At 41.8% G+C, this 22,816-nt stretch overlaps 1 long non-coding RNA gene across 3 annotated transcripts in view; it reads left to right on the forward strand.

The window, feature by feature from the left end:
• LOC125308052 overlaps positions 1–20,053 on the forward strand; it is a 52,308-nt gene extending 32,255 nt beyond the window's left edge. For 2 of the 3 annotated variants that reach the window (XR_007195824.1, XR_007195825.1), the window contains exon 3: positions 19,471–20,053. This is a non-coding gene — a long non-coding RNA (uncharacterized LOC125308052). Of the gene's footprint in view, positions 1–17,223; positions 17,456–17,863; positions 17,895–19,470 lie in introns of all 3 variants that reach the window. The other variant, XR_007195826.1, reaches the window with a different exon arrangement.
• The last annotated feature ends 2,763 nt before the right edge of the window (positions 20,054–22,816 follow it).

A 22,816-nucleotide genomic window follows, 5' to 3' on the forward strand; every position in this document is an offset into this window, starting at 1 on the left:
GACATATGCTTTCATTCTGTGGACGAAATGCATAATAGAATCACGTACAATACATTTTGTGAGTCAGCAGTTTACGAAATTAATTATGTGTCACGATAATTTCATTACGTGGACGAAATGCATAACAGAATCACAAAATCAGTTTTGTGACCTGCTACAATACATTTCGTGAGTCAGCAGTTTACGAAATGAATTATGTGTCAAGGTAATTCATTACGTAAACTGCTGACTCACGAAATGTATTGTAGCAAGTCACAAAACTGATTTTGTGATTCTGTTATGCATTTCGTCCACATAATGAAATTATCGTGACACATAATTCATTCCCTAAACTGCTGACTCACGAAAAGTATTGTAGCAGGTCACAAAACTGATTTTGTGATTCTGTTATGCATTTCGTCCACGTAATGAAATGATCGTGACACATAATTCATTTCATAAACTGCTGACTCAGGAAATGTATTGTACGTGATTCTATTATGCATTTCGTCCACAGAATGAAAGCATATGTCACTGAATGCATTTCGTAAGTTATTAAGTTACTATTGCGTGGACGGAATGCCTTCTGTAACACAACACAATACTTTTGTGGACAAAATTGAAATGGGATACACAGAATGATGCGTGTAGATGCATTCCATTATTCACGACAGAATTACTTTTGACCAAAAGAGTTTATTTAAATCTCGACGGTGAATAGTGCATTCAGCATTATGTCCACGAAAGGAAAAGGCCACCAGTCAATTTTGTCCCACGAAATGATGTGCTCTCTTCAGTGTTTCGTGGACACAATGCAAACCAATTTATTGCATTCCGTGGACAAAGGATTTGATGTAACATGGTTTCATAATGAATATATGTATTTCGTCGCACAAAAGTCATTCTGTCCTGAAGTTGTGCGTGATTTTGATTCAGTACTTTAGAGATTAATAACTAAAACTTCGCCGATTTTTGGGAGATGGCACGTTAAAAATACCTTTCAGCTTATGTTGAACATATCTACAGTATATTTGAATACCATGGCCATGCCATACCATAGCAAATAATTCCCCAAAGCAAGAATGGTTTGCCATCAACGTCAGTCTAGGCTATACAGGCTACCCCAAGCACTGTTTGACATGGGACATTTTTGCTTATTTAACACTTTACGCTAGACTAGGTTTCATTAGGCTAAACGAAGACACAACAGTAAGTATGCCTAATTTATCAGTTTATCCATTTATTAATTTCAACAGCAAATAGCCTACATTGCTATAGGCTACTACGGCTCAAGTCCATTGTATCATGTAGGTCTCCAAAGCCTCCCAGAACATGAACATTTACACACGTACTCATAAGTGTCAGGATGCAGCAATATCTCCCTCTGCATCTGAGGTTCTGATCTCGAGCTGACATTATCAATCGCTTGGCACCTTGATGCAAGCTGAACTGTGTTTGATAGCCCTCCATCTCTACATCCGCTGATAAAATGTGATCACCAACACTGCGCGCCAATATGTATCAGGTCACCCCCCTACGCTTGTGGTTCACCCCAACAAAAACGGCAAAAATCCAATATTATTACTTTTGTTTCCAATCCAGTTTCTGTTTTTTTCTTTATCTTGCATGACTAATGACACATTTAGAAAATAGCAGCAATTATATATTTGCTGACCAGTTAAAAACATTGAAAATTGGATTATTGAACACATTTTTTATTTGGATCAGATGGATGGAGCAAATAGAACAAAGCACTGCAAAGCGTTACACGGACCTTTTGTAAACATGAGTATGTTGGTTTTTTTAAGTGTTATAGTTGTGGAAGATTTAGCTGCTCTCAGTGCCCTGTTGTACATAGTGTACTTTGAAGCCAAACTGGTGTGGTTTATTTTACACTAGGTGTCCTTGCATTTTCTATGGCTGTAATATAGCCTGTAAACAGCATTCAGAATGAAAAGATATAAGAAGCATCTCTTTTTCCTTGTTTCACTGTCATGATGCCACCATATTTGTTGAATATTTCAGAAGCTCACAGATGGCCATGTAATTCATTTATTCAAAACATTGCCCATACTGCCCTGCAAAGGCAAAAGACCTTAACTCGCCAGTGTGAAACTGATAAAAATGGCTTTAAAGTTTCTTTGTTGTCTAGCCAAATGTATTATACTAAGTAGGACACTGGAAATCTGGCTATTACCTGTTTAAATGAAGATCTGCATAAAAAAGACCTTTGATCCTTATTTGGAAGTTACTGTACTCTGCCTTTGTATTGTCTGCCAACAAATAAAGAGCCATGCCAAGGCAAAAGGCAGTAACTTCCATAATAATCAATATAGTTGCTGTCCCCAGTTAGCCTGGAAATCCAGACCCAAATCTAGAAAGATGTAGGGTCTGGCTATGAGTAATGAAAATGGCCCAACTCAAGGGGCAGCATCAAGCATGCATTTGAAAATATCACTGCACGCAATTGGATAACACTACGACCAATGTTTACTGACTGATTCCGGACTTCGTTTAGCTTGCCTCTGGCCCGCCTATATCAGATACACCGTTGTGATTGGTGCAGCTTGGCTCCAAATAATAATGATATTTTATCTATATTCAATATCCCTAGGAAATAATACCATAAGTTCCAAAAACTTTTGCATATTTGACCAATATGCTAGCCTATTTAATTAATCAGTGTTGCCCCAGATGCACAGTTGATGGATTAGCCTTATTGTTTTGACATAACACTGAAGAAATTGATCAAACAAAAAGTTGTAGACTATATATGGGTGGATGACGTTTTGCAATAATTTAATCAGTTGTGTGTTTCACCAATGAATTAGATGGAAGTAACATAGCCTTGCCTAAAAGAGGACAGTGTTTCAGTGTGACCGCCAGCAAGGATTAATGCTCAAAACTCATTTAAACATCTCAGATGACGTTCATTGCAATGGATTTTATCGGGTTACAAGAAAAGGTAGGATATGTATTTCATTGTGAACTGTTGTTGAGCTTTGCCAATGTGTGATTAGGCTAGGCTCATGGGAGGTGTGTCATAGCATTAAATGTCCACACACCTGCAACTAGTGGGCATCTCCAGGCTGTCATTTGATAGGTGGCACAAGTGACTAATCAGCGTTATGTGGAAATAAAAACATTATTTACAATTGCGTATGGCTGGTATTCTATACAATGCTTTATTATACGGCTCTTCACAATGCTAGTAGAACGCTCCATTGACTTGAATGGGATTTCCCAAAGTTCTAGCGGTAAATAAATTCATGTAATTACCGCTGCAAACATATAATTACCGCTGTCAATGGCAACGGGTTTTGTGCTTCTGATACGTCTTTCATATCACTACGCAAGGACTGGAACTTCATTCAAACGTGAAAGCAGACGGTTGATCAGCTGTGTTCTAAAGAATGTTTGATTCAAGTTCAGCAGCGTGTGTTGTTGCAAACTATTTGTTTCTCAGCAAATGCCACGATGAACGGTAACAAATAGGCTAGGTTATGTAGGCTAAAGTCATATCGTGGGGAGTTTATTATTTCGTTTTGGCAAGTAGCCGTATAATAAGCGGGATAATGTATAGAACGCTGGTCATTACTGTGAAAATAAGTCCCTTCAGGGCAGAACAAGACCCCTCCGCTGCGCGTCGGGGTCTGGTTCGCCCTGTCTGGACTTATTTTCTCCAAGTAATGACCGGCGTTCTATACATTATCCCTTACTTGTCTTTATGATACGGCGCAGTTGCTAAGTATTTGTTGCTAAGTAGCCTAGCTAGCTAAATTAGGCAGGCTAGTCTACAGTAACTTCCCACTTTGATGTGCAGCTAAAGACAGGCAGAGTACCTTAAAGCAACACCAAAGAGTTTTTTGTACCTTAAAATAATGTTTCCAAAATCGTTTCAGTGGTTCATCAACTCGTAACAGGGTGAACGGCACTTTCTGCATTCACTTCGCGGCCTTCTATCAGCTATAACGGCACTATGTAAGTTTGCCGGATCGGGTAGCGGATCTGTAGTTCGATGGAATGAGACATGAGAAACTACAAATTTGACTTGCATCTGATGTCTCAATACATCGTACTTTCATAAAATCATGCAACATATTCTACCGTGTCTGTGGACATTGTTATTTGCAAAGCCGGTGCTGGATAAAGAAATAGTGTGTGCGACAGAGGAAAAGTTATTTGGTGTTGCTTTAAAGGTAAACTATGCAGTATTGGCAATTTCCTTACCGTTTTCTCGGTTTTTGCTTCTTTTTCGCTGGCTCTGTCATGACGAATGTCTGAGAAACTCCATCACAACCTTTTTCTAGCCGGTGCCTGGCGTGTATGTGTATTTGAATGCAGTAAAGCAATTTGTTACACTCGTTATACTTCCTGACACTGAGGCCGTCGGCCCGCCGGCCCACAGTTACAAGGGTGGTGTTTCCGCTCACAGGCGCTAGGGGGAAGCGAGGCGGCCACCATTCAACCCGAAAAAAGTCATATAACCATGCCAATGACTCTGAAGCTATTAAATGAAGGTAAATTAAGCTAAAAAACTTGCATATTAACCTAAAAAACCTGCTTAGTGTGCCTTTAACTCAACTTCAACTCAGGAGTTACGCTGTTCTACCTTGGTTTCTCTTAGGCTTTTGCAAGTTACTCTTAAAATAATCCCTTAATTTTTCGAAAAAATAACCAAATTGACTCCGAATTGATATTTCTCCACATGATAAAGGTCAGAATATCCCAAAAATGACAATTACTCATTTTCGACCAAAGACGAAGTCAAGTCGAAGTCACGGCAGCATAAGTATCCAAATCATTCAGATAGAAATTATGTTGACCAATCTCAATGGTTGCTCAGCAACGTTGCCCAAAAAGTTGCCCCGTAGATATCAACATCTTTCCTGTCAGAAGGCTAACGTTACCCAACATTGTAAATCTAGCATTACAAAGCAGATAAACTTACCCTTGATGAGATGAGTGGTTTTGGTCCTTCCAGAGGAATTAGTCAAGTCAAGTCAAGTTTATTTATATAGCGCATTTCATACACAGAGGTCATTCAATGTGCTTTACATAAACAAAACCAAACAATAATAACAAAAAAAAAGCATAGAAAGGCAATATAGTCAAAGAATAGTTAAAAGGTAAAGATCATAATAAAAAGAAAACATAAAACACAAGGTAAAATTATTTAAAAATAAAGGATAAGCAAAAAACAAAGGCAAAAGTAGGAAAAAAAGTAATAAAAGATAAAGTAGAATAATTATCAAGGCAGATTCAGAATTTGTAACTCGGCACAGTTAGCAGAAAGCATCTGAGAATAGTTTGGTCTTAAGTCTAGATTTAAAACTGGCTACAGTTGGGGCCTTTTTGATGTCATCCGAAAGTTGATTCCACAGCTGAGCCGCATAGCAGCTAAAAGCTGCTTCACCATGTTTAGTTCTAACAGTAGGTTTTACTAGCAGGTTTTTCACCTGGGACCTGAGAGGACGGGAAGGTGTGTACTGCTGAAGCATGTCTGAAAGGTATTTAGGTCCTGCTCCATTTACTGATTTATAAACAGGCAATAGAGCTTTAAAGTCAATTCTGTGACTTACTGGAAGCCAGTGCAAGGACTGAAGAATTGGAATTGGAGTAATGTGGTCAGTTCTTTTAGTTTTTGTTAGAATCCTAGCTGCTGCATTTTGTATCATCTGAAGCTGTTTAATAGTCTTTTTAGGAAGGCCTGTGAACAGTCCATTGCAGTAATCAACCCTGCTGGAGATAAATGCATGAATGAGTCATATTTTGACATCAGCCCTCTGAGTCTGGCAATATCTTTGAGGTGGTAAAAAGCTGATTTAGTTGTCGCTTTCATGTGGCTGTTGAAATTTAGATCACTGTCAAATTAATACACCAAGATTTTTAACTGTATCCTTTGCCTTCAACCCTTTTGTTTAAAGGAGAGTGGCAACCCTAAGTCTTTCCTCCTTTTTACCAAATATAAATACTTCAGTTTTTTTTTTGTTCAGCTGAAGAAAATTTTTAGACATTCAGGTGTTGATTTATTCTATACACTGACACATAGATTCAAGAGGACCATAGTCGTTTGGTGACAGAGCTCAGTAAATTTGTGTGTCATCTGCATAGCTATGATATGAAATCAATTATTTTGGATGATTTGTCCAAGTGGGAGCATATAGAGGTTGAATAATATTGGCCCTAAGATCGACCCCTGGGGAACACCACAGGTCAAGGACGTTGGTGTTGAGGTACAGTTTCCGATGGCAACAAAGAAGCTCCTTTCTTGTAGATATGATTTTAGCCAGCTGATAACTATGCCTGTAAATCCAACCCAGTGTTCTAGTCTGTGTAGTAAAATATTGTGATCAACAGTGTCAAATGCTGCACTAAGGTCCAGTAGCACTAGGACTGATGTTTTACCTGAATCTGTGTTTAGGCGTATGTCATTGGAAACTTTAATGAGAGCTGTTTCAGTGCTGTGATTTGCCCGAAAACCAGACTGAAAGTAATCAAAATACCCATTTGATGTTAGAAAGGTGGTTAATTGATTAAAGACTACTTTTTCAATAATTTTGCCAATAAAAGCTAGATTGGAAATGGGCCTGTAATTGTTTAGCATGGAGGCATCCAGGTTATTCTTCTTGAGAAGTGGCTTTACAACAGCTGTTTTCAGTGACTTAAGAAAAGTGCCAGACAGCAGTGATACATTTACAATTTGAAGGACATCCGCCGTTATGAGATGAAAAACAGTTTTGAAGAAATTGGTAGGCAGAGTGTCTAAGACACATGTGGAAGAGCTGAGATTCTGTACCGTTTTTTTAAGTGTTTCGTAGTCTATCAAGCTGAACTCTGACATTAAGTTTAGTTTCCCTCTGTTTGTTGCTGGAAGTTCAGGTTGTTGAATTTGTAATTGAGCAGATATGTTGAGTCTGATTTTGTCAATTTTACCTTTAAAAAAAGGTGAAAACTCATTGCATTTATTAGTTGAGAGAAGTTCAGGCGCTAATGGTGAGGGGGGATTTGTTCATTTATCAACAGTTGAAAATAGAATACGAGTGTTATTTGAACTTCTATTGATAATGGGCTGTCTTGCTTTGCATATTTCAGAGTTATATGTGCGGAGCATCTCTTTATGGATTTCATAGTGGATCTGAAGTTTGTATTTACGCCATTTTCTTTCAGTCTTCTTACACTCTCTTTTTATAAGTTTAACTGCTGGATTTTGCCTCCATGGTGCTTTCTGTTTGTCCTTAACTTTCTTGAATTGTAATGGAGCAATGTCATCCATAATGTTTGCCATTTTTGCATTAAAGTGATCAAATAAGTCTTCTACAGAGTCTGACAGTTGACTTGACTTTAGTGAAAGTGCTTGCTCAAAGAGAGCACTTGTCTGATCATTTATGATTCTCCTTTTTACAATCATAGCTGTGTTTTGAGTGTGTGGGGACATAGACACATCAAAGAACACTCATGAAATGATCAGATAAGGCCAGGTTTTTAACAGCTGTAGAGACATCGAGACCCTTTGTGGTCGAGGGTATGGCCGAGAGAGTGTGTTGGCCCCTGTACATGCTGTGTTAGGGAGAAAGTATCGATTAGTGCAATGAATTCCTTGGCGTAATTGTTTTCAGGATTATCCACATGCAAGTTTAGATCCCCTGATATAACTAGACTGCATTTCCAGCGGGAACTGCGAAAGTGTGCTTGCCCTGGTCGGATCACCAACGTGAGCAGACAGTGACATACGCTATGCTGAACCTGGCTTGATCCAAGCATTCTAACAGTGCCTTTCAGTGTTGGAGCAGTGGCAATACCTCAAAAGATCAGGGCTATTCAACTATTGGCTTGCGGGTTCGTTGGATTTTACCTTTGGGCCTGCCTTCGAATTTAGCTTCTATGACTGAGATCAAATCAATAAAATAAAATGACAGCAGTGATTGGCTGCAAAGATAAATAATGTCACGCATCTTGCGCCTCTCAAACTGGGCTATCAGGTAACCTTCAGAGTAATTGACATTATGAAAGATGACCAAGGCATTAAAAAGCTGCTTGTTTGTCAGGATAATTTTTCAGTGATTCATTTTAAAAAAATATGAGCTATGAGTGTGAATGTTATATATTCCATCCCACAAATTATGTTTTACTGGTTTATTTGACAAATAATCTATATGGATTTGCTCTATAAAGACCTTAGGTCTGTTTGGGATTGTTTTGTGAGCCTGGTTTTGTTTTGAGAGCCTATTGATGTAGCCTCAGATGTATCTCAGAATAAAGGAATACTTCATATTACTCTAAACCACCGTCTGTAAATCAACTGTATACTACTGTCTACATTGCACTATATTTTTTGACCTGTCTCTGTATATTTCATCACCGTTCTATACTGTGCCTCAAATTGCAACACAGCTCAGATCTTTGGTTGCTATGAAGGCCAATCGTTCTAAATGGATGGTTGCTATGACCAAAGGCCAGTTCTATCTCTGCCGTTGTCAAGCTGGCATATCGTAGAATTCTGATTAACCTTATCTTATTTGAAACATCTCTATTTTACTTAGCCCACTTCCATACAGTGGGTCCCATTAAGAAGTGGCCACTTCATTCGCGCTTACCGTGATTCACACAACAGCATTATTAAATTAATCTGTCACCATATGCCTATGCCTACGTTTGCAAAGAAAACATTTTAATTTGATTCACATGAAACGTTACATTTAATGTACATGTTGACAATGAGTAGGCTAGTTCTGGTTGTTGATGGTGTTATTGCATCCTTTAGTTATCCCAGACAGCAAAATATATTTGGGCCAGATTTGGTCCAGATCTTCATTAGCATTTGGCGCAGATCCTCTAAACGGACCTGCCCCGGGGTCATTTCTTCCAACGGGCCAATACCGGAACAGGTTGGAATTACGGATCAGAGACAGATCTGGGCCAGAACTGGCCCAGTACAGTAACCATGGCATTTGGTGCGGATCTGGCCCAGACTCATATTCTACATCTGGGGCTCATCTGTCCCTGGTCTGTGATTCATATTTAAGCTATCAGAGAATTAAGACCCACACAATTTGTAATTTTCAAAATTGTTTTTTATTTTAGAAAAGGCAAAAGAGAACACTGTGTTCCCTAGACTAAGCTTCGGCCTAGGCCTACAACATAACACAAACCAATATGTGAAATATAAGGCTTATGTTGATAAACAAACTCCGCTAAACGCACTGAAAGAAAATGTTATGTTAACATAGTCCGTTGCATCTAACCGACTGATGTCCCGATGATGATGATGACGGCGCTCAGCTGTGTGGAGGAAGGTTACTGGCAGTCTGGGGAGCACTGAAAGCACAGAACAGTTGGGCGATCCTGCAGATCAGCAGGTCGGTGGACTTTGACAGCGACAGTTTGTTGTTTCGTGAGAGTTCTTCAACGTTAGCTAGGCTACTCAATCCAGACTGCAGGGCAGGCTGCTATCATGGCAGCTCGCAGGTCAGCAGCAGTTCCTTGGTCGCGGCAGCGGCAGATCTTTCGCAGAGGCTAGTAGCTGTCCTGAGAAATATTTTCGAGCAGACGGTGAATAGCAGCGCCGTTCACGGATGGATCTCAGAGGACCAGGGCAAAAACTAGCCCAATGGACTAACGTTAAAGTTAGGCATCAATCTGCGATTCTTCCTCACTGCTCCTGTGAGACGTACAAAAAGCACACAAAGCAAAGAAACAAAGAGTAAATATTAGATTCAACATCCAAAGATTATTTATTTTATAACAGTATAGTATGCCAACAACGCATTGCATTCCAAACCGGATAAACTGGAGGACAGCGACAATTCTTGTGGATCTTCGATAAAAAGCCTAGTGTTTACAGCCAAGTTTTTCCACTCTAAATCCATTTTAAACAGGCTTAAAAAACGCTGGCACAAAGACGGTGCAGCCTGTAGTCTTCCACTCGGCATAATCACATAATGCAGAGTTGCAGGTTTATGTGGGGGAAAAGTGTTCCGTTAGTTGTGGCGCGTCAGGTCTGCACAGCTCCTGTGGATCTGGCCCACACCCGCCGGGCGGACTCGATTCAGTTGTGGCGCGTCTGGTCTGTGAAGCTGCCCCGGATAGGTGCCGCACCCGCTGGATGGACTGGCGCAAAGTTGGTGCAGATCTGCATAGTGAGTGCGACTGCTGCGCGAATCTGCTGATTCAAAAACGGATCTGGCACAGATGTAAATGCTGTCTGGGATGCCTACAATGCAAGTTCCCTTGCGATTGGAAGCTCCTGTAGACAATAGTAGACGCATTTCAAAACATCGCGTTAGGAGTCCTCGCCACTTCTTTTAAGCTGTCACAGACTTAGGTGCTACTTTTAGGGCTAAAGTGCTTCATGAATTACTGTTAGTAAAAAAAATAGCAGTCCTAAAGTTACAAGTGACGAAGTTACGAGTGCAAGCATCTCATATCAAATGACCATGGCATTACGCTAAACAACATAAATCCCAATTAGCAACATACATCCGCTCCCTATAGCTAGCCACACAAGAAATTAATGATACTAAATCTCTGCACATTTATGTTGACCACTACAACATGACTCATTATGTCTGTAAGGTTAACTGTATAAAACACTTACTTTCATAAAGGACACACACCATCCAGCACATACACATGGAAACCGATATTTTAGGTTCTTGGCCACAAACTCAAAACGTGTCTCTCTGAAGCCCTGTTCTAGAATCTTTGCTCTGAAGGCTGCGTTGCTAGGCAACATCAAATAAACTAAATGAGTCTTTCAGTATTAAATGTGTAGGCCTACGTGTGATTCCGAATGGATGTGTGTGGTTTGCAATTAGAATAAACAAGAAATAACATTTCCAATAATTTCCCATTATAAATTGCATAATATTTGCACCTTCCTTACTTGTGAAGCTCACATAATTCTAATGATGTCACCGTATGTATGTGAAATGTTATTCAACGTTGCCACCTAGCGTTCAGATGTATTTAACATTAACGTGACATTTCTTGCTTGTGTCGTCGACTCCATGCTTTGAGGAAAACAATCTTTTTATCATAGTTTCCTCTTCAATGAGCGATTACCAGGTCGTTTTTGTAACAGAGATGGCTGTTTATTGTCCCTAGGTTTACAGAAACACCTATTCATATTAATACGTATGAAAATCAAGTTAACACTGCCGACCACTGTTTGTCTATTACATGGCCCAGAATGCCTTGCATGTCTTTACAACAAAACAACACAGTAAAACCTAAATGCCCGTAAACATATGAATTTGCATACTTAATACATACATTAATTTACATACATTTTTAATAATACTCTCCCATCATGATATTTAACAATAATGAAACATTTATTTTGAATACCGTCAATGTGAAAATAACTGTACTACGTCAGCAATAAATAGCTAATGTTCTCCTTGCCATTTCAGTTCATAAGTCCATACTATCCCATGGCTGAGCAAGGATTTCATGATTGGGCAGGGCTGCCCAGTGGTGTGCATACTTGGAAGGCATTGTGATAGAGGTTGTTGCTGCTTAAGAGAACCTTCTGAGTGGAAAGAGGGAGGCCGTGAAGGTGTCATGCGCACCTTTGGTGCTAAGGGTCTTGGGGTACTAAAAAAAACGCGCAGTTGAAGGTCTTGGTCTACTAACAAGGTGGGATGTGATGGGTATACCGTTGAAGGTCTTGGTTTACCAACAAGGTGGGATGTTGATGGGTATACAGTTGAAGGTCTTGGGCTACTAACAAGTTGCAGGGCTACTGGCAGCAGTCCTTCCATTCTTGCAGGGAAAATCATGTGCTGGGGTGGGGATGGTGATGGGTATATAGGGGAACCTGGGGAGTTTGAGTGGGTGGGGGAGTGTTGGGATGAGGATGGATATACAGGGGGGTTTGGGTGGCCTGGGAAATTTGATCGGGTGGGGACGTGATTGGGTGTAGGTGGTGATGGGAAATCAAGGAAGATGGGGTTGAATATTGGTTCAGAGTCTCCATCTGCCTGCTGAGGCCCTGGGGAGTTTGTTGCAGACGCTCCGCTTTCAGCATGTATTCCAGTAGTGTATTCCAAGTTGTTGTGTCTTTGTGGTGACAAGGAGTCGACGGAGGTGGGGAGGGGTATTGGTACTGGTGTTACAACATGACCCTTCCTTTCTGATAGCCCCTCAGCAGCTTTGATAGGTGCTATCTCCTCATGCTCATCGCATCCATTTGTTTGCTGAGATTCCAGGGAGTTTGATGCCAGTGATTGACTTTGACTCATTTTAGCAGCACCCATCTTATCTTGTCCAGTGGACATGGCTGGGCATTGAGCTGGTTGTTTATGTTTCTCCAAGGTCTGCATTTCAGTGGAGGCTACAAGGTGATTACCAGAGGGCCCCACAGCAGGGGGGGGGGTGTTGGGAACATGCCCTCTGTTTCAGCCTGTGCAGAGTGTTTTGGTTTAGCTGAGATGTTGATGTCATCCGCTTGTTCCGTCTGTATGGCCACTGAGCGCTTATCAGAGGCTCGGCTCAAGGTTGGCAGGAAAAATGTTGGGTGCAGGAGAGAGAGGTGATAGTATTCGGTTAAGATCTTGGCCCCAGTCCAAGTCAGCTCTGTACTATTTGGTCTGAAGTATTCCCTGCGATTCCAAAAAAGGTTAAAATTGTCAATAAAATTCATTCCAACTGAAAAGCATGTTTTTGCGAGCCAGGTGTTTAAACTGAATAGTCTGGAAAATACAAAGCTTCCCTCTGCTGGGAGTGGGCCACTGATGAAAATTTGTATTCCAAGCTCATATAGGGCTGAGAAAAGTTCCTTGAAATCTTCTTTGACATACAGCTGTTCTCTGTAGATGTCATTTGCTCCAACATGCACAATGCGACATGCGCTTGATAGTTGCATATTTCAACACCAGTTCTGCAAGCTTGTTTTTTGTGTCAGACACGGAAGCATTTGGAAAACAACATACAATCATCCTTTCCCCATTTATATGTCTCACAGCAGAGTAAGCCTAGAACGAGGGTTGTGGGATGAATAGGTGCTGCTTCTTGTCTGTGCCCATCTTTCTATTGTTGTGGTTTGATCGCTGCCTGCTTTGGGTCTGTTCCCTGGGAAATTCCTCTGTCACGTCCCGGAGGCATTCAAATCTGTTCCATAGTGTTAGGGGCTGTGGGCTTCCCTTAGAGCCACAAGCCCTGTAGTAGTTTGCTGATCTGTCTGTATTTCTGATACGAGGCTTGAAGTTAACATCTGAATAATTCCTGGCGATGGCATAATCAGGGAACATGCCTGTCACACTCCCAGTAAAGTCATCACAAAACGCAAAAGGAACATTTCTCTGTGCTAACAACATTGCAGCTTGTATCACATTTTCTGCCTATTGGTCCTTTCGTGATGAAGGATGAAATCGCCTGTGTGCCCTTATGTGCCTCTTCTGCGCGATGGTGCCGCTGTGTTTTAAAGGTGCTCTAAGTGATGTTATGCCGTTTCTAAGCTAAAACATGTTTTGTTACATACAGCAAACATCTCTTCACCATCTGCTAGCTGCCTGTCCCCTGAATACACTGTAAAAAATGTGGTCTCTGTGAACACCCCAGGCTCCAAAAATGGCAACAAAAACATGGTCCAGCCTGGACCATGAAACATAACAAACTGTTCCAGCCAATCACCGACAGTTGCACGGGAGGGAGGGGCGAACTAGCTTTCTGTTTCAAGTCAACAGAAGTGCCGTTACCCAACATCGCTTAGAGCACCTTTAATGTGCTTGGTAATGTCATTTTTCCCGCCGTCCAGCATTGTTGAAATTTACAGCTATATTTTGATTTCTTTACGGGAACACCACCTTCACCTGCCATTTCTATCGGTTCGCTTTTGGGTTTAAACTTTCCACAAAACTTGTGCAGAGATCAACTGTACAACTAGATAGATAGATACTTTATTGATCCCCACAGGGAAATTCAACTGGGTTATAGATTGCCATAGATTGACAAAATTGTATATGGTGTGTGGATTTTGTGAATAGAATGCGCAACTGGTCAACATTTGATAAAAGCATCGGCCCGATTATTGAGATGGAGTTTGGGCCATGCAAATTACGGGAGTTTCCCGGGAGAAATAACAATCCGGACCGGGAGATAGGGCTCAAAAACGGGGAAAAAAACGGGAGTGTTGGAAGGAATGGTACTCATTGTAGAACCTTTTAATGGCCACTGGCCAGACTGTCCAGCTCGATATGGCAAGTTAAATTAAAGGGTCATATTATGCAACTCACTTTTTCTGTGCTTTTGTACGTATGAAGGGGAAAACGGCTGAAACGTTTGATAAGCCAGTCATCAACAATCGTGGAATATCGGCGCTGTCGCTAAATAGGTTTCACATTCCCTTTTAATTATTGATATCCTCCAGTACCGTGGTCTCCAACACGGTGCCCGCGGGACGGCTATGATGCGCCCCCAGCGCACCTTCTAAAAATAGCCAACAGGTCACCTGCAGATCACGCTCTAAAAACACGCTCCATTGTGAAGTTTTCAATAGATATTTAAGTCTAGACCAGAACCATTTTAAGAATGTATGTAGCCATACATCTGTAACATTAAAATTATATTGGTGATACCCTACAAATTGTAGCTGCGTTAAATTTTCAGCCTTTGGCTCCAAATCCGTTTCCCATTCAATCTTTAAACAACAACGGAAGCAGAGCGCAAACATGCTGCTCGCACGCATAGACAGTAAAGGGGAAAAACTTGTTTTTTTGTTCAAAAAAATTAGATTAGATTCCCCATGCAAACTTTAAAAGGAACAACCTGAACAAAAATGTTGGTAGTGCTGCATATTGATATTAAAGTATTGAAGAATCAGATGAAAATACAGTTGCTTAATATATAAAGACTTATAGGACTACACAATATTAATTATTTAAAAGTAAAAACTATCACATAGGCCTCGCAAAAAAGGGGTGAGGGTCTGTTCATTTCAAATGAGTAGCCCTCCATATGATTTTGGGTCTTCAGGTAGCCCTCATTCCCAAAAAGGTTGGAGACCCCTGCTCTAGTAAGACTACAGTTGTCATTATAGATGTAGGCTGTTGCATAACTTAGTAGTATTTGTGCATGTTGCATGTTCATCTGCGATAAAGGCAAATAAAGAGCACCTGCAAATAAAGGCATAAACTTATGATCAACTAATGTTGTTGCGCTGCATTGCCTGTAAGATTCGTCAACTGACGATACACATTATAAATGTAGTTGCCGTGGAAAACCCTGGTAGAAACACATTTTCACCATTAATTTACTCTTGTTACGATCGTGAGTGTGAAAGATGTCGTACGCAACATTGTTGTGCATATTCAAGGTTTGTACACGAGGCCCCAGGCAATTCACAAATGTATGTAGCCACAATGTTATCCTACGTTGCAGCGACCAATGCAGTACGTGCTCACAACATAACTGTGTTAGGTGGGTGCCAGGGACACCAGTACAATATTTTGCCAGTGAAAGCACTGTGCTAGATATTTACTTGTTTCAAATTTCAGTAATCTCAAAGTCCAGTAAATCCACTATTTTCAGATGGAAACCCTAGGAGTCTGATTGTTATATAAGTGTGACCCCAGTGTATGTTAATTAAAACACTAGGGGGGAAGGGGTTACAGCTTCTAGTTGATTTCTTCCTTATTCTTCTACCTGAGCTCATTGTAGTGTTGAGTAAAGACAGTGTATTCCATCAGAACTCAGAAGGCAGTCTACTCATTCTTCATGATGGCACCAGCATCCTTAGCAGTCATGTCTTATTTGCCAAGACACTGACAGTTTTAATTGAATTAAACTGGAGTGCTTTGTGATATGTGTACAAAAATATGTCTACACGGTGTTGTGAAGCCACTGTGAGCATATCTTACTACAATCTGCAATCAGAGGAGGACCATAAAAAAAGCCTTAAGGAGCTCTATCCATAAAGATTGGTGCTCTGAACCATAAAAACAGGCAGTAATTGATAGCTTTTATCTGCTGTCAATCAATAAATTGTGGGTCTTTTTTTCCTTCTCCTTGTTCCATTTCCCACTCTGCATGCAGTCCTCAGATCTGGCCAGCTCTACAAAAGGCACCCTATTGTTAGGCGAGGTCAATAAATTGATGAGGAAAACGAAGGGGAGGACTCTGGATGTCATCAGGCTGGATGCTGATGAGGAACAGCATTACTCACACTGATGTCCTCATGCCTGACAGAGACCCATTTCCTCTTCCTCTTTCTGTGGCCAGCGCAATCCTTTTTTTTTTTTTTTTAAAGAGCCGAGGACATGCAGTACACTATAGACTTTGTTTTTAAGGTCAAATGTGAGTTATTGAAGGTCATCTGAGCTACCAGTGAGGTCTTTGGTGCTACTGGGTGTATTATTACATAGCAAGACTGCGTAACAGTAAGAGGCCAATGTAACCTGAGGTAAAGGTGTGATAACCTCACAGTGCTCTGGATCAATAGGATCAATATGTCAGACTGTATTACACAGACACCACCTCATAGGAGCCCCATCCCAATGTTTCTTCTCTAGATGACAATATGAGAGCACAGCTAAAGAAAGCAGGTCTTTTCTATAGGGTACCGTATGAATAGTACATGCATTCTCTTTGAAGATGCTTTGATGACAGGTCAGGAACACACAGAATCTATAAACTCAGAAGGAATATTTTGCTTTAAATTCACTTAGAGGTGGGCCAGGAAAACAAAAACCGAGGCCACACATGCAACATAATCGTCACTGCTTTTTTTTGTTTCACCGTGTGAACTCTCAGCTGCAAGAGGTGTAACCCTCGAGTCATTATGAGCAGACTATCTCCTCTCCTTTCACTCACATCGGTTTGTTTGTTAGCAATATGACATGAAAACTTCTGCCCTGATTTTCATGCAGCTTGGTGTAGCACAGGCCAACTAAGAATCCATTACACTTTGGAACAAATCGGACTTGAAGATGCAATGTTGCACTATTTTCCTTTTGCTTTCACTCCCATTGTGAGATACTGGTGCTATGACTGTGGAGGTGGCCACTCTCTCTCGAGTCCAAGCTAGAGAACAGCATGTACTGTACAAACAAGGTTTTCTTCAGTCCGATTTCTTCCGTTTTCTTCAGCCTGACGAGCCAAAGCTAAATTATTAGGTGGTGGACTGTGCCACTGCTTTGCCACAGCGTCCAACATCTCTGCCAGTGTTCAGCGGCATTTTTACAGCATTCAGCCTCCATTTCTTATTTCTTTTCCCCTTATTCGTCTCCATGGGCTACAAACCAGGAAATGACTTCAATCAATCATGCCGTGGGGCGAGCGAGACGAGACTTCATTAGGTCAACAACTGAACTGGGACACAGATCGTCATCCCCTCCATTATGTTTGTGTTTTTGCTGTTGCCTTCCAATGCCCTGTCATACAAATGACAACAAGATTGCAGCACTTGATACATCACGGAGACTTGGGAATGACCAGAGAGCCACTCACCTACCAGTGCACTGCACAAGATTTATAGGTGAGCAGGCTGTGTTGAAGGCCCTTTTTCACATAGTGGTGGATATGCACTGTATTGATCTTTGAAAATGATGCAGCTGATTTCAGAGTTGTTTCTTTTTGTATTATTATTATCCATGCCCAGATTTGAAGCGGAGTATTCAGTCATAGAAAAATGATGCTGTCTTGCAGTCTTGCCCAGTATGATGGGAACCAAATGGACTCCACTTTGATTCATTGCTTTGAATTATGTTGAGCAGGAAACATAGGCGTGGGTGGAGAATGAGGAGAGTGTTTACACACTGAGATAGTTTAACAACAACGTTAGAGAGTCCAGCTGACTGAAGTAGATTAGGCCCAGTGGGGGTGGAGTTGAAGACTGCAATGACAATCATTTATTTTCTTTAATTTCCTTTTTCTTTGCTTGCAGTTTGCACCATATTCTCCTCCAGAAGAGAGAGGTCAGTGGTGTTTTTGTTTTGTTGTTGTTGTTTTGTTGTTGTTGATTTTAGTAATTAATTATTTAGAATACTCCAAATCACAAATTACTACTGCTATTGTAAAATTGTTTCCACAGGTTACATGAAAGTCACTGACCAGCTTGAGCTGACTTGGCTGCTGTTTTTCATCACTCTTGTTAGTTCTGTGATCAGAGGAACTCTTATATGAGTTATTGTTGTTTCTAATTACTGTATGGCCATTGGCATAATTCTTATGGAAAACTTCAAACAAACAAACAGTGATTATTACTATACTATTATTAGCACGTAGCCCAATGTAAACAACCTCATTCCTGCACCTAATTCTCTCTACTCTGTGCACTCGAGAGCCGTTCTCCCTGCGTGGACGCTGGCTCCATATTGTCAGTCTAACACCGCTGTGACATACCCACCCTGCAGAGGCTTCCAGAGTCATGCCTGTTCACACGTACGGACTCTGCTGCTGTCTCTCGTCCACTCACTCTCTCACTCTCTCCCGCCCGCCGTCCTCTCTGTCGCTTTCTCCCTGGTCTCTCACTGTATTCTCCACTCCCTCTCCCTTTCTCTCTCTCTCTCTCTCTCTCTCTTTCTCCCTCTCTCTCCCTGTCCCTGTCTCCCTCTCTCTCTCTCTCCCTGTCTCTCCCTGTCCCTGTCTCCCTCTCTCTCTCTCTCCCTGTCCCTGTCTCTCCCTCTCTCTCTCTCCCCACTCTCACCATCTGTCCCTGTCTGTCTGTCTCTCTCTCTCTTTTTCTCTTCTTTCCACATCTCTCTCTAGCCTGTTTTCCTGGGCCTGTGGGGGTTGCTCTTCCAGCCTCCCAGCTCCCTGGCATCCTCCCGCTGCTCCCTCCTCAGTGCTCCTGCACGGTGGACAGCTTGACAGCAGGGAAACTGACCATCATTTTCCCCTCGAGTGCACACTTTCCCACCCCTGGGCTTCGAGCTGGCAGGAGCCTCTGCGTGCTTTTTTTCCCTCTTGTTTTTGTTTCTTTTTTTTACTTTTGTCAAGGAGCATCAGGAGAATGTTTTTGTGTGTGTGTGTGTGTGTGTACTGTACCTTTAAAGTAAACTCATGAAGTGGCTACTTCAAGGATTGAAGTCAAACTTACCTGCTAGTTAACAGTTAGCATATGTTTGTTTGGGCATTGTAGCTTCTTACAATATTGATGTATCTAGCTTGCTAATAAAACATGTTTTTGTTTTATCAAACTAAATGTGATGTGTCTTTGGTTCGATGCTGGCAAGGTATCTGAATGCATGCATTGGGGTGGCATTGCATTGTATCCAGAATGTCAATCCTCATTTTCTAAGTGGCTTTGGATGAAAGTGTCTGCTAAATGAATAATTGTAAATGTGTAGATGACTAACGCGGCATAATGACATCTCTTCTTATGATTATTGCTGGATCTCTCTATAAAAAGGCCATGTGTCTCACTTTCTCTACTTTACTGTTTAACTCTCTAGTTTTCTGTTCCAGGTTCTAGAATTGTCTCTGTGCTGCTGCCAGAGCCATATGTATGATAAAGTGCTATATATGAATTTGACTTTGACTTTGTTTCAGTTTCTAGAATCGTTGCTGTTCCTCCCGTCAGTGCCGTGTCCAGACTCCATTCTGACCTCTATCGTCCTGTCCTGACCTCTACTATGTGGACGGCTCATTACCCAGGAAGGTGTGTCCACTCAGCAGACAACGAGGCTGTTTCTTTAACACGGACGACAGGACAGAGAAACGCTGATGGCTGAAGCTCTCTATGTACGCAGCCCCTCGTGCTTTTTTTAAACCTCAGTCTTCCACGCTGTCTTTCTGTCTCTCCATCTCACTGCTTCTCTGCCTAACGCTGGAAAAGATAAAGGTGCTAAAAACGGTTCTTCAGAGAGATGCCACAGAGGAATCTTCTGCACTGCTTCAAAGAATCTATAACCTGATACAGTTCTCAAAATAAATATTTCAGTACCCTTATGGCTTGGCTTATGCCTTGTATGGCTTGTGTCTGTCTGTATGTCTCACTGTCTGTCTGTCTATCTCCTTGTCACATGTCTATAAATGTCTATCTGATTCTCCTCTTCTCTGTATTTCCCCACTTGTCTGTCTCTTGTAGTCTGTCTGTCTCTCTGTCTGTCTCTTGTAGTCTGTCTGTCTCTCTGTCTCTTGTAGTCTGTCTGTCTCTCTCTGTCTCTTGTAGTCTGTCTGTCTCACTGTCTCTTGTAGTCTGTCTGTCTCTTGTAGTCTGTCTCTATGTCTGTCTCTTGTGGTCTGTCTGTCTGTCTGTCTCTTGTAGTCTGTCTGTCTCTCTGTCTCTTTGTAGTCTGTCTGTCTCTTGTAGTCTGTCTGTCTGTCTGTCTCTGTCTGTCTGTCTCTTGTCTGTCTCTCTTGTAGTCTGTCTGTCTCTTGTTGTCTGTCTGTCTGTCTCTCTGTCTGTCTCTTGTAGTCTGTCTGTCTGTCTGTCTGTCTGTCTGTCTCTTGTAGTCTGTCTCTGTCTGTCTCTGTCTGTCTCTTGTAGTCTGTAGTCTGTCTGTCTCTCTGTCTCTTGTAGTCTGTCTGTCTCTCTGTCTGTCTCTTACAGTCTGTCTGTCTCTTGTAGTCTGTCTGTCTCTCTGTCTGTAGTCTGTCTGTAGTCTTTCTGTCTGTCTGTCTCTTGTAGTCTGTCTGTCTCTTGTAGTCTGTCTGTCTGTCTCTTGTCTGTCTGTCTGTCTCTCTGTCTGTCTGTCTGTCTCTGTCTGTCTCTTGTAGTCTGTCTGTCTCCTCTGTCTGTCTCTTGTAGTCTGTCTGTCTGTCTCTTGTAGTCTGTCTGTCTCTTGTAGTCTGTCTCTCTGTCTGTCTCTTGTAGTCTGTCTCTGTCTCTTGTAGTCTGTCTGTCTTGTAGTCTCTCTCTGTCTCTTGTAGTCTGTCTGTCTGTCTTTATCTCTGTCTGTCTCTTGTAGTCTGTCTGTCTGTCTCTTGTAGTCTGTCTGTCTGTCTCTTGTAGTCTCTGTCTGTCTCTTGTAGTCTGTCTGTCTCTTTGTCTGTCTGTCTCTTGTAGTCTGTCTCTCTGTCTCTTGTAGTCTGTCTGTCTCTTGTAGTCTGTCTGTCTGTCTTTATCTCTGTCTGTCTCTTGTAGTCTGTCTGTCTCTGTCTCTTGTAGTCTGTCTGTCTCTCTGTCTCTTGTAGTCTGTCTGTCTCTTGTAGTCTGTCTCTCTTGTAGTCTGTCTGTCTGTCTCTTGTAGTCTGTCTGTCTCTGTCTGTCACTTGTCGTCTGTCTGTCTGTCTCTTGTAGTCTTTCTGTCTCTGTCTGTCTCTTGTAGTCTGTCTGTCTTTTGTAGTCTGTCTCTTGTTGTCTGTCTGCCTGTCTCTCTGTCTGTCTCTTGTAGTCTGTCTGTCTGTCTCTTGTAGTCTGTCTGTCTCTTACAGTCTGTCTGTCTCTTGTAGTCTGTCTGTCTGTCTCTTGTAGTCTGTCTGTCTGTCTCTTGTAGTCTGTCTCTGTTCTCCGCTGCGCTTCATTTGCTTCTGTTCCCTCCTTATCATCATATTAATGAGCATCTTCTGTGCACACACACACACACACACACACACACACACACACATATATACACACTACCCTATAAAAACAAACAGGCACCCACAGCACAGACACATACTACCCTATACAAGCACACATACACACACACACACACATATACACACTACCCTATACAAACAAACAGGCACCCACAGCACAGACACATACTACCCTATACAAGCACATACACACACACACACACACATATACACACTACCCTATACAAACAAACAGGCACCCACAGCACAGACACATACTACCCTATACAAGCACATACACACACACACACACATATACACACTACCCTATACAAACAAACAGGCACCCACAGCACAGACACATACTACCCTATACAAGCACATACACACACACTCACACACACAAGATGCACATTGCACAAGCTCATACATAATGCTTGTATACAGTATAGTCTTTGTGCAAATGTACTGTATGCCGATGGCAACTTGGCATTCTTGACTACCTAGTGGACTAGGTGTGGGAGAGATTTGGTTTGAATATGTATGTATTATATGTATGTATGAAATCGAGATGATATGTCTCAGGAGGGGTTTATCCGGCCAATAACATTGTCAAAAAGTAAAATATGCACTAGGTAGCCTATACACACACACACACACACACGTGCGCACACACAAACAACCACTTTAGCAACATTTTATTTATGGCTATGATGCTGTAATGTTGAAGAGTTTTAATGTTGAAATGCCTTTACTGTATACTTGTATATTTCAGAAGCAGTAGGAAGAAAATAAAACGCTTGAAACCCCATTTTGACATAATATTGGATATGAGCTGTGTTGTCCATGGAAAGTTTAGCTGCATCCTCTGTGGTTAGAGCAGAGCCAGTGGAGAGAAGCGTGTGCAGCTCAGACTGTGTGGTCAGCAGAACGCCCAGACACAGCACAGAGGACTGTATTGAGGTCGGACGCTGTTTTCAGCAACTATGGCAGCCACAGGAGAGACAATCGTGTCGAGTCTAGACACCGTCGTCAGCCACCTCCACGTCATCACAGAGGACTTCATCTCCACTCTGCTGCCCCTCTCTGCTCTGACGTCCAGAGGTCTGCTCTCCTCTTCTGCTCCTCAGGTTTGACCGCACCACAGTAGAGACCCGCCCAAGCAACTATGGCAGCCGCAGGGGGGATTGGAAGGGCTGTACTATGAAGCGAGGTAACTAACGCGGGTAACTATGGCAGCCGCAGGGGAGATGGGAGGGCTGTACTACGAAGCAAGGTTACTAACACGGGTAACTATGGCAGCCGCAGGGGAGATGAGAGGGCTGTACTACGAAGCAAGGTTACTAACACGGGAAACTTTGGGAGTAACCAGGGGTGCTGTGGTGCAACTGGC

The sequence above is a fragment of the Alosa alosa genome, chromosome 15, assembly GCF_017589495.1.
Source record: "Alosa alosa isolate M-15738 ecotype Scorff River chromosome 15, AALO_Geno_1.1, whole genome shotgun sequence".
NCBI classification, from domain to species: Eukaryota; Metazoa; Chordata; class Actinopteri; order Clupeiformes; family Clupeidae; genus Alosa; species Alosa alosa.